General features: G+C 40.3%; 1 protein-coding gene across 6 annotated transcripts in view; it reads left to right on the top strand.

The window, feature by feature from the left end:
* Positions 1 to 12,184, top strand: part of ZDHHC8 (zinc finger DHHC-type palmitoyltransferase 8) — a 122,818-nt gene that overhangs the window by 4,766 nt on the left and 105,868 nt on the right. The gene's annotated exons all lie outside the window — the stretch shown is intronic.

Genomic DNA, 12,184 nt, shown 5'->3' with positions numbered 1-12,184 from the left:
TAACAGATTATTAGATCTTATCCTCCCATGACTTGTAAGTGCTCGTAGCTTAAAACAGTGGAAAGCGTCATCTGCTTTTTGACTTGGGTTTGTTTAGTAAAGTTCAAGCTAATAGAAGATCATCTTTGCTTTAGTGAATTTGACTTGTATCCAAAGATGGTTTTCTTACCTAAAGTATTTTAAGGACTTCAGTTAACTCCAGTTCCAGATGTTCATTTCTGCCAGTTCAGTGTTCTGATTTCAGTTAGAACAAATGATAAAATGTGATTTAAAATGTGTATTACAGATGTTACGGAGCTTCATCTGTAATGTAGGTGGGTTTTATACCAGCCTAGAGGAACAGAACTGCATGCTGATAAGTAGATGCACAAACAAGGAAATAAAGATAAAATTGTAGCTCAGATAGTTTAATCTTGAGATGCCGGACAGCATAAATTCTGCCTTGGAGTGTGATCTTACATCCCTTTTATAGTTTGGCCTTGGCCTGACAACTTCCTGCTTGTGGATTTGGGTATAGCTCTGGTGGTAGTTGCTTGCTGACATTATGATGCCAGAACGTTAAGGTTTACTGTGGTGTGTATGAAAGCGCATGAAAACGCCACCACTCCGCTTATCCACTCACCTCTCGGACACGCTGAACGGTCGTACTAGATATCCTTGTAATTCTGAAACCTCTGCAACACAGAGCTCATCTTCCTTGTCTGTTTCTAGCCATTCTAGGGGTTCATTTGATATTGGTAATGCTAATTGTGAAAAAGAACAAATTCCCTCTTCTTGAACTTTCTTTCCAAATCATACTTCACTATTAAAGTATTTATGATTTTTTTTTTAATTTTTTTTTTCTTCCCATATGCCAAATCAAGAAATTGTTGGAACTGATAGGGAGCAGCTTCACAAAGTATATGTTCACCGACAGCCATGCAGATGACACTCTATATAGAGGAAATATAAGAGTGTTCAAAAAAGTTCAGTCAATCAGGTGAATTTCAAAACTGACTTCACAAACAAACAGTGATTTCAAGTGAAGCAGTTTAGCCTCCTGAGATATCTTAACATTTTCCATCTTAAATGCATCTTTAATGGCAAGTTTTCCCTGTCCACACTACTTGTGATCCAGAAAAGGTAAGGCTTGCCAGGTTGACCTGAGTCATCTCAGTTGTCATGTCTGTCAGCTTCTGAAAAATATTTATTCTTGTTATGACAAAGAAATGTCCTTTTAAGCCATGGCAATTTCATCTTGGTATATAATTTTTGTAAATAGAATTTAAACAAACTTGTCATGCAAGATAAAAAGATGGGCAACCCCAACAGGAAAATCCATTTGACTGAAGTATGAAAAATTTTGGGTTGGTTTTTTGGTTGTTTTTTTGTTGTGGGGTTTTCTGGTGTTTTGGGTTTTTTTCCTCCACTGGAAGAGAGTTCAGTTTTACTGCTTTTAACTAGCTGATGCTATCATCTCTGCTTCCAAGAGGACCAGCAAAGTTGGCAAACAGGAAACTTCTGAAAGCTATAAAAATTCATTCCTTCATAAAAAAACCTCAGTGTGTATTATCAACAGGAATATTTTTTTCTCCTGTAGTTTGGGAGAGGAAAAAGGATCATCTTCGTTAATGGCAGTAAATAGCTAGACATCTTCAGCTGCAGGATGCGCAGCTATCTTCATGCAGCCATCACAGTGGCATTTCAACGCTCACTGTAGATCTAAGGCAGAAGAGCTAATGCAATGGAAGTTATTCCTGTACATGGGCCATCCACAGCTGTAGTCAGTGTGTGATTTATGCCAGTAGCAACCTCCTTTCTGTTTTTCCTTGTGACTGGAGATTAGGGATGTATGGAAATAGGAATGAGAGAGTGTCTCAATTAGATCAGCCTTTGTACGTAAATATACAAGCAATTTTTCTTTTTTTGTTTAAGGTCCTTTTCAAGATGCTCATTTAAATACTATCCATATTTGTCCAAGTCTGCCACACGTGTATCCTTTTATAAATAGAAGCAATCTCTACAAAATTGCTCAAACAACATGGGAGCTCAGTTGGTTTGCTAGTAATGTAAACTAAGGGATGCTACTGTTCAAAACACAAATAAAAATTAAATTGAGAGACAGATACACGTGGTGACCTTGGAGGTCTGAATTTTGAGGTTCATGGGGACCTGGGACAATTGCCAATTATACACTTGCATTTTTGTATAAACAAATTATTCTGTTCCTAGGCACTTCTTAGCTGAAATTAGCTGTGGGACCCTGTGGTGTGGGGATCCATGTGGCACTTGTGAAAGATGACCTGGAGCAGGCTTTCTGTTCTTACTTTACATATAGTATAAGCTACAAGGAAACTATTTAAGGCCTACAAAGGGAAACCGTGAGTTTTGTTTAGCTTGCATTGGAAGATGTCTGGAATACAGTAATAAGTTGGTATAAACCAATTCAGAGCACGAAATAGATGCATACTGGAGTGGGGAGAAGGATCTTAAAAACTGAATCAGTGCTACATGTGTGTAACCCGTGCAAAAGTGGAACATGGATTTACTGTCCTTTGATTTGAGCCAGTAGATACAAGACTTTTCTCACTAATCCAAAAGTAACGTTCAATTTGGCTGCGCTGTTACAGAGCTACTATTAGTTGATCATTTGTCATGGGAGCTGCTAATGAAATTGAAAGGAAGAAGCGGGGGGTTGAAACCATAATGCTGCTGGTTTTAATGGAAGTTCTGTATTATTCTTTTGCAAAGAACACCATAGACTAGAAATCTGTAGTTAGCCTAGATCCTATTTTACTGCAGGAGAGGGGGGTTTGGGGATCCTTGCTTGGTGATTGCAATAATTAATTCAAATGAGTACACCACAGCATCGTCTACAGTACATAAATCTTCAGCCAGTAATCTGTATCCAGAAAGAGGATTTAATTAGTCACTGCTTGTTGTTCTGCAATTACTAATGCAATTTAGCTAGACTTGCTTCAAAGCTGTCCGAAGTGCCTAAAATTCTCAGCTCTAAATCTATTATGCAGACATTAGTGGGTATTTGACTCTGTTTTTCTCAGAATGGATATTATGGAATAAACTGTACAGTAACCCTTACTTAGGTATTGCAGTGGTTACCATGGTTTTCTGTTTGTGAAAGCATAAACACAGAATTTGTGGACTTCAAATGTGAAATCCGTATGAAATATCTGTACTCTACTGCTTAGTGTTGAGATCATCCAGTAACAAAGGACAGTGGAGCCAGGTGCAGAAAAAAGACCTCTTGAATTTTAGATCTAAACACCAAGGCAGCTGTTTCCAGTGTACGTATACACGATTTTATGTACTTTAATATTGTGTGAAGTCACATAATTAGGAAATACTGCCCTTCGTGCAAGAGGACAACAAGCTCTATGGAGCACAGCAGCCAATATGAAGATGGGAATATGTGAAATACAGATTTTTGTCAAGCCACATATAAAATGATGTGATTACTTTTTGATGAAGGGAGGTGTTCATGGAGGCTGACTATTCAGTAGTTCCCATGGAAGTAAGGGCTGTATGTGCCACTTTGAAATTACTACTCTGCAGAAAACTCCTGTATGCACTCAGACTAAACTAATTGCAGAATATTCTTAAATGAACAAATTACTTTTTAAGTTGGAGCTTAACAAAGCAAATATGAAACTGCCTAAATATATAAGGGCTTTCATAAATAAAGTCAGACAAAGTCTTACTCTCCCAGGATTCTTAAAACTAAATTGGCATTTACATTAGCTCTCTTTTATGTCTTCAGGGAAATAATCCAATGTAATATCTATATCAACACAATTTAAGTACAGTGCTGGGAATAAGGAAAACTTGGACATTTCTATAAACAAGCATTATTTTAAATTAAACTTGGGTTAATCACAGAAATGCTTCAAAATTGAATGGTTCAGCTTAAAACTTTTCTGCCTACTCTGATCCCAGTCGGCTGGGAGAGGCAGGTATTTTCTTATGGAAAAACGCTTCCTCTCCCCCTTTTCAGCCAGTTCAGTTTCAAAAGTTATTTGGGGATTATTTTCATTGTGTATAACCTCCCTTTCAATTTTTTCTTATGAGATCTCATTTTGCATGTTTGGCTTTCTCTGAAGATTAATGTTTGCCCTAGCAATAAGACTCTCCAGATGTGTTATGATCTAATAACGCTGAGCACCGGTGGTTAACCCTTGTCTGCTGTCAGCAGCTTGCTGAACCACCTCCTATGTTTTACCAAAACCCAAACTGCATTTGATCATGTAGTTTCTTGGCTTCAAGCAGCAGGAGCCATTAGTTGTGTAGGTGGGCATGCTCGCTCTCTGTGCGGTTTGTGTCGGACATTAGACTTGGGAACCACTGCCCAGAGACTTCCCCCTGGAACCACACTGTTAACTTGGCTTCTCCCCCAGCCTCCCAAGGCACAACGGGGGAGCAGGGTCTTGGGGATGCCTGTATGATCACCTTCATGGGGTGAAACCTGTCTGAGACTAGGTTCTTTTTTTTTTTTTTTTTTTTTTTTAAATTCTGATTTCTCCCTTGTATGGTGCGTAAGTCTTACATCTCTCCTTTTTCTCTGAAGATCTTGCTGCAACCCTTGCCTTATCACCTGGCCACATGGAAGCAAGTTATTTTTCTAACGGGTCGCTCCTTGAATGTAGATTGAGGTTTGTCATTCAAGTTAGCAATCTAGGTTCATTTTTAGAGGTTGAACAAACGTTAGCTCTGTCCTTGCACTTTACATCCGTGGCTCACGAAGGTCTCTAGGATGGAGTTGGGATTTGGCCTGGTAGGACTCGTTGTCTTTGGGTATTACGTTGCATGTAGCCCTGATGTTGCCTTGGTTAAAAATTGTTAGCAAGACCCCAAAGGCATGAACTCTTTCCTGTATAGGCACATTTCTGGTGAAAGAATCTTGTCTTCATTACTCAGTCAGAGAGCAAGGCCGTAAAAGACACAGACCTGGGAAAGTGCTCAGGTATGCGTATGTATCTAAAAATGATTTTATGGATAAGACTATTGTTAGGACCATCTAGTGCCTGGGCTCAGGTCTTAATCCTGCAAAAAGCTTTCTGTACTCTCTCTGGCAAATCGCTTAATCCTTCTTCTGCATTAAGTGCAAGATTTTATCTGTGGCTGTTCCTTACACTGGTAGCTAGCTGAAGCAAACTGCCACTCCGTATATTGATGTCTCCATCCCTTCTGGTCTCAAGCATCGTAACATGTGAATTAGGTCGTCAGTGCTATCATCCCTGTTCCTCAAAGAGGGAAACTGAGGGAGGGAGGCACTGTACAACTGGAGTATTGGTGTTTAGGAAGTTTTGCACATATGTGCCAACTCCAGGCTAATGCCCTGTGAGCCCAGGACTCAACGGAGATCATTCTTTCAGAGAGGGCTTCTGAAGATATGGTTTATTCTGGAGTCTCTTCTCTATCTAATGTTTGGGCCATCCTCAAATGCCAGGGAATGTCATGCAGCAAGACTCTTTTGTTTCTTTAACACTTAAATCTGCATGAATGTATTAATATGGAGATACATATACTAAAGCTTCATTGTCTGTCTTTAAAAGTTTAATGGTAACATTGTAGTCTTAAACTTTCATTTGTATGTCATTCCACAATGCTAATTACTTTTGCCAAAGAGTTTTTCTTGCATTGTATTACAAAGGCTAGTGGTATAGAGCTAAACATGATATCTGTGGTTCAAGAACTGAAAAATTAATGATTCCTTCTCTAGCCTGCTGTGTTTGATTTATAATTCATATCTGATAAAATAGAAATGCACTTCTCAGCCTCTCCATTTACAATCTAGGTGGGCTTTTTTAATTCTTCCCTTGGTGAATATTGGGGGTTTGTGAATTTTGAGCCTTAGAGTGCTCCTGAGGAAGGTGGTTGGCAGATTCATGTTTTCTTCACCTATCATTTCCTTCAGACTCTTTATCCTTTGTAGTATCTGGCCCCAGGACTTGTGCTGACCCCAAACTGTATAGCTGCTGTTGCAGGCCGCTTCCATGACCCTTGACTTCTAGCATAACCCAAGTGCATGGTTCACCCTTTTAGAGGCACTTGACAGCAGAAGGAAATGGAGAAATACAGGGGTTTTAAAGTGTCATAAGCAACTACTTACAGCCACTCTCCATCTCAAGTAGAGACACGGTTCTGGACTAAGCACTAACCCTGTTACACAGAACATCCCTCACTTCCTATGTAATTTCTGAGTGGTCTTTACGGTCACTCTGGGTCTTCCCGGGCTTTCTGGCTCCCTCTTGTCTGGCTCTTATGCTGGATGTTTTTGCTGTTCTCAGTCTCTCTCTTGACAGGTGACCTCCAGATCAGTCTGTTTAGGTGGATGAGGGGTTTTGCCCAATACACACATAGGGTGATCCGCTGCTTCTTTACCTTCTTCTGAAATGTCAGAGTAGAGAAAAGGGATTCAGGGTTACGAGGTGCAATTCAAAATCTAATCCCATCTGTTAAGCTGGGGTGGCTTTTATGGGTTGATGCAATAATTTTTCCATATAGAAACTTAAGTGTTCTGAGTGGGTCACTGTCTTTATTGTGACTCACATACATTTGGTATTCTCTCCAAAGACATTGACCAACACTTCTATCTTCTTCCCCACTAAGAAGTTCTGTATTCTTAGTCTGAATTTCCTTGATCCAGAAGAGTAAGCAGAGCTGGGGTCTGGTCAACAGGGAAAGAGATGTCTAGCAATTTGCCAGTTACACTGTCCCCTTCTGAACACAAGAGAGTCCTGTTCAGTGGAGTGATGTGTTGGATCCTGCTTTTTGGTGATCAGTATGCTTTATGCTTTTGTTTGCGTCTTTCAGAGTTGCATTATTTATTTTTCTTTCTTCAACTGCTTTGGAAATGAGGAAAAGCTATTTTGAGTGTAATATCCACTTGGCATTGGAAAAGTGTCTTTTCTTGGTTCTCCTAGAAATACTTTTCTGTTGGGCTGCTTCTGCCATTGTGTATGTTGTGCTACATCTCCAAAACAGCATACTATGCATGCATGATGAGTGGATGCCTGCATGTCTGATGAGGGATTGATTCCCCTGGGTACGCAAGTTCTGCCAACTCTTCAGTTAGAAAACTTAAGGTTTTAATATACATTCTGTCTTTTAGTCCCAGTTTGTGCTCTTCTTTTGTAAGATTTTTCTTTGGAGTAAGGAATTGATGTACCGTGTGGTGGTTTTTTTTTTTGGTTTTTGTTTTGTGTTTGTTTTTTTTTTTAAATAAAAGAGTTTACACATTGAAATAGTTAATTAAACAGTTTGTGTGTAATTCATACTTCTCCCATTAGTTCCCTTCTCACTCTTTCTTTATCATGCCTGCTTAAATAACTTGATGAAGCTGTATAAGAATTACACAGATGCGATGAAGCCCATCTGAAGCTAGAACCAGCTTCTGGTCTCCTGACATGCCAGTTAAAATCTCACTGCAAAGTGATTATTTCTAGGTATTCAAGTGACAGCATGCTTGGTTTAAATCCCTTGGAGGGCTGTTGGTCCTCCTGGCTGATTGTGTTACTACAGCTGCCTGTATCATCCTGCGTGTCCTGGTCCGTATCCTTCTGAAACGGGACTGTCTGCTGCCCAAGGACAAGATCCTGTTCCATAATTTAGAAGTGATGAGATTTTCGACAGAAAAGAGAATAACATTCTTCAGCTTCCTCTTGGAAATGACTGAATCATTTTGTTAAAGCCTTAAAGCGTGACAAATACTTTGCTTGAAGGGGAGAGCTAGCAGAAAGACTGCAGTGTAACAGTTAATTTGGCAAAGTGATTTAGGATGGAAAATATCATGCAACATTGCTATATACCTTCCAGTGCCATCAACAGATATCTGAACACACTCCCATCAGCTTTTCCAGTGGCTGCTAGTCTTCAGGTTCTTCTCCTCACTCCTTAGTTTTCAAGTCGGACTTTCTAATTTTCAAGAAGTACTGAGCCTACCCTCTGAAAGTGAGTCCTCTTAAATCTGCCCTTTCCCTAGGGTGACAGCCTTAAAAAGGTCTTGTTTACTCTTTGTATTTTTGAGTTCTGAAAACAGTGATTCAAATTAAATTACCTCTTTTAGAAGACACTTCAGACAAAGTTATCAGTCTGCCCTCATTTAATTGGTAGGGGACAGGATGGAAAGACAGGAGAGTATAAACTACTGCTATTGTGAATTAATCTTTCAATAGGCAGGGATTTCTGTAACTTTTCATCCATCTTAATGTTTAGACAAAGGAAGTGTATCTAAGGAAGAAGTTGCAGAGTGGTAAGGGATGTTCTGATTTCCCATGGCAATAACACAGAAGGGATTTTATTTTTTCTCCAAGAATATAAAAACACTTGACTCTCACTTCCCTGACTGTACCTGTGGCATTTTGAAGGCTGTTGGAGGGAAGGTACATCCAGGGAGGCTTAGACTAACTCACTGCTGATTTTTACTCTCTGCTGTAGTAGCCTTGTCTGGGTCCATGTTCAGAAAGCAGAAACCTGTAAAAAGTCAGTAGATCTACACCGAATTTCCAAATTATTATTAGTATTCTACATGCAGATTAGCTTTATTTTTGTGCTTATTTAACTATATCTTGGAAATAGCCTCCTAAAAATATAATCAGTAAATCAACACAGGATGGCTGCTGCACTAGGCACGCTTAAAATGCAGTCATGTATTTGAAATCTAAAATTCTTTATTTCAAACTAAAGAAAAAAAATCAGAATCCCTAAGGGGAAAGTACTACACGTTCAGGTCTGTTGTCATGGCCTATTTTATTTATAAATATAAAAAAAATTAAAACTACTTGTGTTCTATAGCTATGGCTAGTCCAGTGTTCTTTGTCATTCTCCCACAATGTGACAATAATCCAAAAGCATGCTTCCATGTGGATACTACAAGGTTTTAGGTACATTATATTATAAATGTGTATCTGGAAATAAACTGCCAATCTCCATTTTTTGGATGAGCGTTAAAGGAAAATTCAGGCACAATAAAACAGACTTGTTTAGTGACAGTTCAGCATCACTTCACTTGCCATGTATGATCACCCTATCAAGAACTGCATCCTGCTGCGATGACAGTTTGCTGGAAACTCTCCACAGATTCATTGGAAGTTGGCCGAGCCCCAGCTCCACAAATTATTGGTCAGAAGAGACTGTTTGTAGGGCACAAGTCTATCCAATTTGTAGTGTTGATTTGATTCTTTTTTTAATTAACACTTTTAAAAGTGTGTCAGCAGAATGCCAAAAAGACAAGAAATGATCAGCTAAAACATTTTATTGCAGCATATGATGCTTTTCCATATATCATGGGAACATGGCACTTAGATATAGCAGTATTTTTTTTTCTCTTATTTTTGTTCATTTTATGGTCAACAGCAATTTAAAATACTCTAAATAGTCTTGAAAACAAATTCTGGGGTTTTGCCCTTTTTAATTTTTTTTTTTCCATATTCAAATTCTTATCTCTTTTCCCTGAATTCCCTTAAAGTCCAGTATCTTAATGAATTTAAAGCCATCAGCTTGCATTTTTCCCCCTTTTTAAAAAAAAATGTTTTTCTGTAAGACTGCTTTCTGTGTGGTGTCTCTAACTTAAAGATGTGATTGGCAACAATTATTTAAGGAAGTACAATAGTCCGTAGTCCTTTGTAGATCCTGTGAATACAGTCAAGATTAATAAAATCTGCCTGGCTGACTTTTGGTGAAATCATCTTTCTCCTTTTTTTTTTAAGCATAATTTTTTTTTCTTTTTGTCAAACTGATGCTTCCTCTGTGCTTTGTGTGAGACTTCTCACTAGTTCATCCATTCCTTCAGTATTGCATTGCAAAGGTAGTGAATGTCACGTTGAAAGCTTGCAAGATCAGAGCTAGTGGTGACGGCAGTTTTAAACACACCCTTGTTTATGTTTCATGTTGTAACGTTTCCTATAGAATTGCCAGTTTATGGCCTCAGATTTTGGAAATATTCCATGCAGATAGATAGTGGCAGATGGTGGGGCCATCAATATGAAGCTGGCTTGCTGTGTTAGGACTTCGTGCTGCTTAGAGCCCTGCATAGCACAGGTTGGGTGAACTCCCATTCGCGTACCTACTGGGTTGACCTTGGTCGGCTGGGAGATGCCCACGCAGCCACACTCGCTCTCCTCCCCCTCAACGGGATGGGGGAGAAAATAAAATGAAAAAGCTTGTGGGTTGAGATAAAGATTGGGAGACCACTTACCATCGTGCACAAAACAGACTCGACTTGGGGAAAATCAATTGAATTTATAGCCAATTAAAATAGATTTGGATGGTGAGAAACAGACAAAAACTAAACACCTTCCCTCCATGCCCCCCCCCTTTTTTTTTTTTTTTTTGCAAGCTCAGCTTCATTCCTTCATTCCTTTATTTCCAAATCCTTTACCTCCTCCTGCCTCCCTGTTGCACCTTCCTCCTCACACGTTTTCTCCAGTGTGAGCCCTCCGTGGGCTACAGTTCCTGTCAGGAAACCAGCTCCATGTGGGCTCCTCTCCACCGGACACAGTACCTTCAGAAAATACCCAACTGCTCCAGCATGGGGTCCTCCACAGGCTACACTGTGGATATCTGCTCCAGTGTGGGGTCCTCCACAGGCCGCGGTGTGGATATCTGCTCCAGTGTAGCCCTCTCCACAGGCTGCAGTGTGGATATCTGTCTGCTCCATCATGGCTGACGGAGAATCTGCTCTGGCACCTGCAGCATTTCATCCCCCTGCTCTGACCTGGGTGCTTATAGGGCTGTTTCTCACATTTTTTTCCTCATTCTGGGCAGCTTTTGCCCTTTCTTAGCTGTGTTTTCCTGGAGGCCCCACCAGCCTGGCTGCGGGGCTGGGCTGTGCCCTGCGCTGGGGCCGCTGGAACCAGCCGGAACCGGTTCCCTCTCCTCAGAGAGTCAGCTCCTATAGCCCCGCTGACGGCGCCTGGGCATGTAAACCCAAACCCCCCCAAAATAAAAATTTCTACATAGATGTTCCAGCAGTTCTACATTTGTGTGAATCTTTACATGCGGGAGAAGGAGAGAGTGACAAAGCAATGATAGTGACAGCAACAAAAAAAGCCCTTTTGGCCTTCGTCGTCACCAGCTGCACCACCAAGGTCAGTCAAACAAGTTGGGAAGAAAATGGATTTTGTTAATTTTTTCTCTGTGTGAACTACTTTCTTTTTTTAGTAGCTCTTAACAAACATTCTCTTCAGGAAAATTATCTAATATGAGAGTGCAGCAATGGCTCCCTCTGATTTATGAAATTCCTCAGAATTTCTATTGTGATTCTGTGAGTCATGTTAACGTGGCTTTTTCAGATGTGACTCAAGTATCTGCCATTTGCATGGCTTCCTGAATAGGTTCTCTGTCACGGTCTGGGGGTTGTTGGAGTCCGAGCTGGGAGTTTCATTCAAGTGCAAGACACCAAAGTACATGAGTCCTCGTGCGTCCGCGAGCTTGCTAGTGGAGGCGAGCCCACTGGTGGAAGGGCTGCCACCGGCTGTAGACTGTCCCCCCCGATAAAGGCTGGCTGCAGGTATTACTACTTAACCTCAAAAGTCAACTGCATTAATGCTGAGTGGCTGTTCAAAAGCCTTGTCACTCTTGATAACCTGATAGAAAACTTGATGGTTTATTTGGGTTTTAATGCCTGTTGAATGCTGGTTTTTGGTTACAGGGCTGAGATTTTTAGAGCAAACTTTCTGGGGAAATATCTGCCTCTCCTCTGGGGGCAGGAAAAGGTTTAAAGATGTGGAAATTGCATACATCCAAGTAGTAGAAGGGCAAAATATGAAACATTTACCACAGTTTTCCAAGGATATGTTTGGGTAACTTTGGCAGCTGTACCCTATTATTTGGAGAGGAGAGTACACAGGAAAGGGACAAAGAGCAATAATAATCTTCTGTCAATGTCAGTAAAAGTGACTAGGTCAAAAGCTCTGTGAAAAATGGAGTTTCCAGAGCAGAAATACTACAGCTTCAGCCTAGTTCACAGTTTTTTTCTTTTCCTAGCCTGAAGCACTGCATTATAATTGCCTTTGCTCATACTACACCTGTCAAGAGATGACACTGTTATGCATTAAACTCGGTAGGTGTGACAGCAATGTGTTTTGCCCCGCCAGAATGGAGGTGGCATGTGTCCATCTTCTAGTACTTGCCCTGGTCTGCTAGCTTTTTTTTTTTTTTTTTTTTTTTTTTTGCTTCTCCTAGTGTA

Source organism: Rissa tridactyla, chromosome 13, assembly GCF_028500815.1.
Source record: "Rissa tridactyla isolate bRisTri1 chromosome 13, bRisTri1.patW.cur.20221130, whole genome shotgun sequence".
Lineage (NCBI taxonomy): Eukaryota > Metazoa > Chordata > Aves > Charadriiformes > Laridae > Rissa > Rissa tridactyla.
Note: the sequence above shows the minus strand (reverse complement) of the source record. Positions and strands in the feature narration are given on the sequence as shown.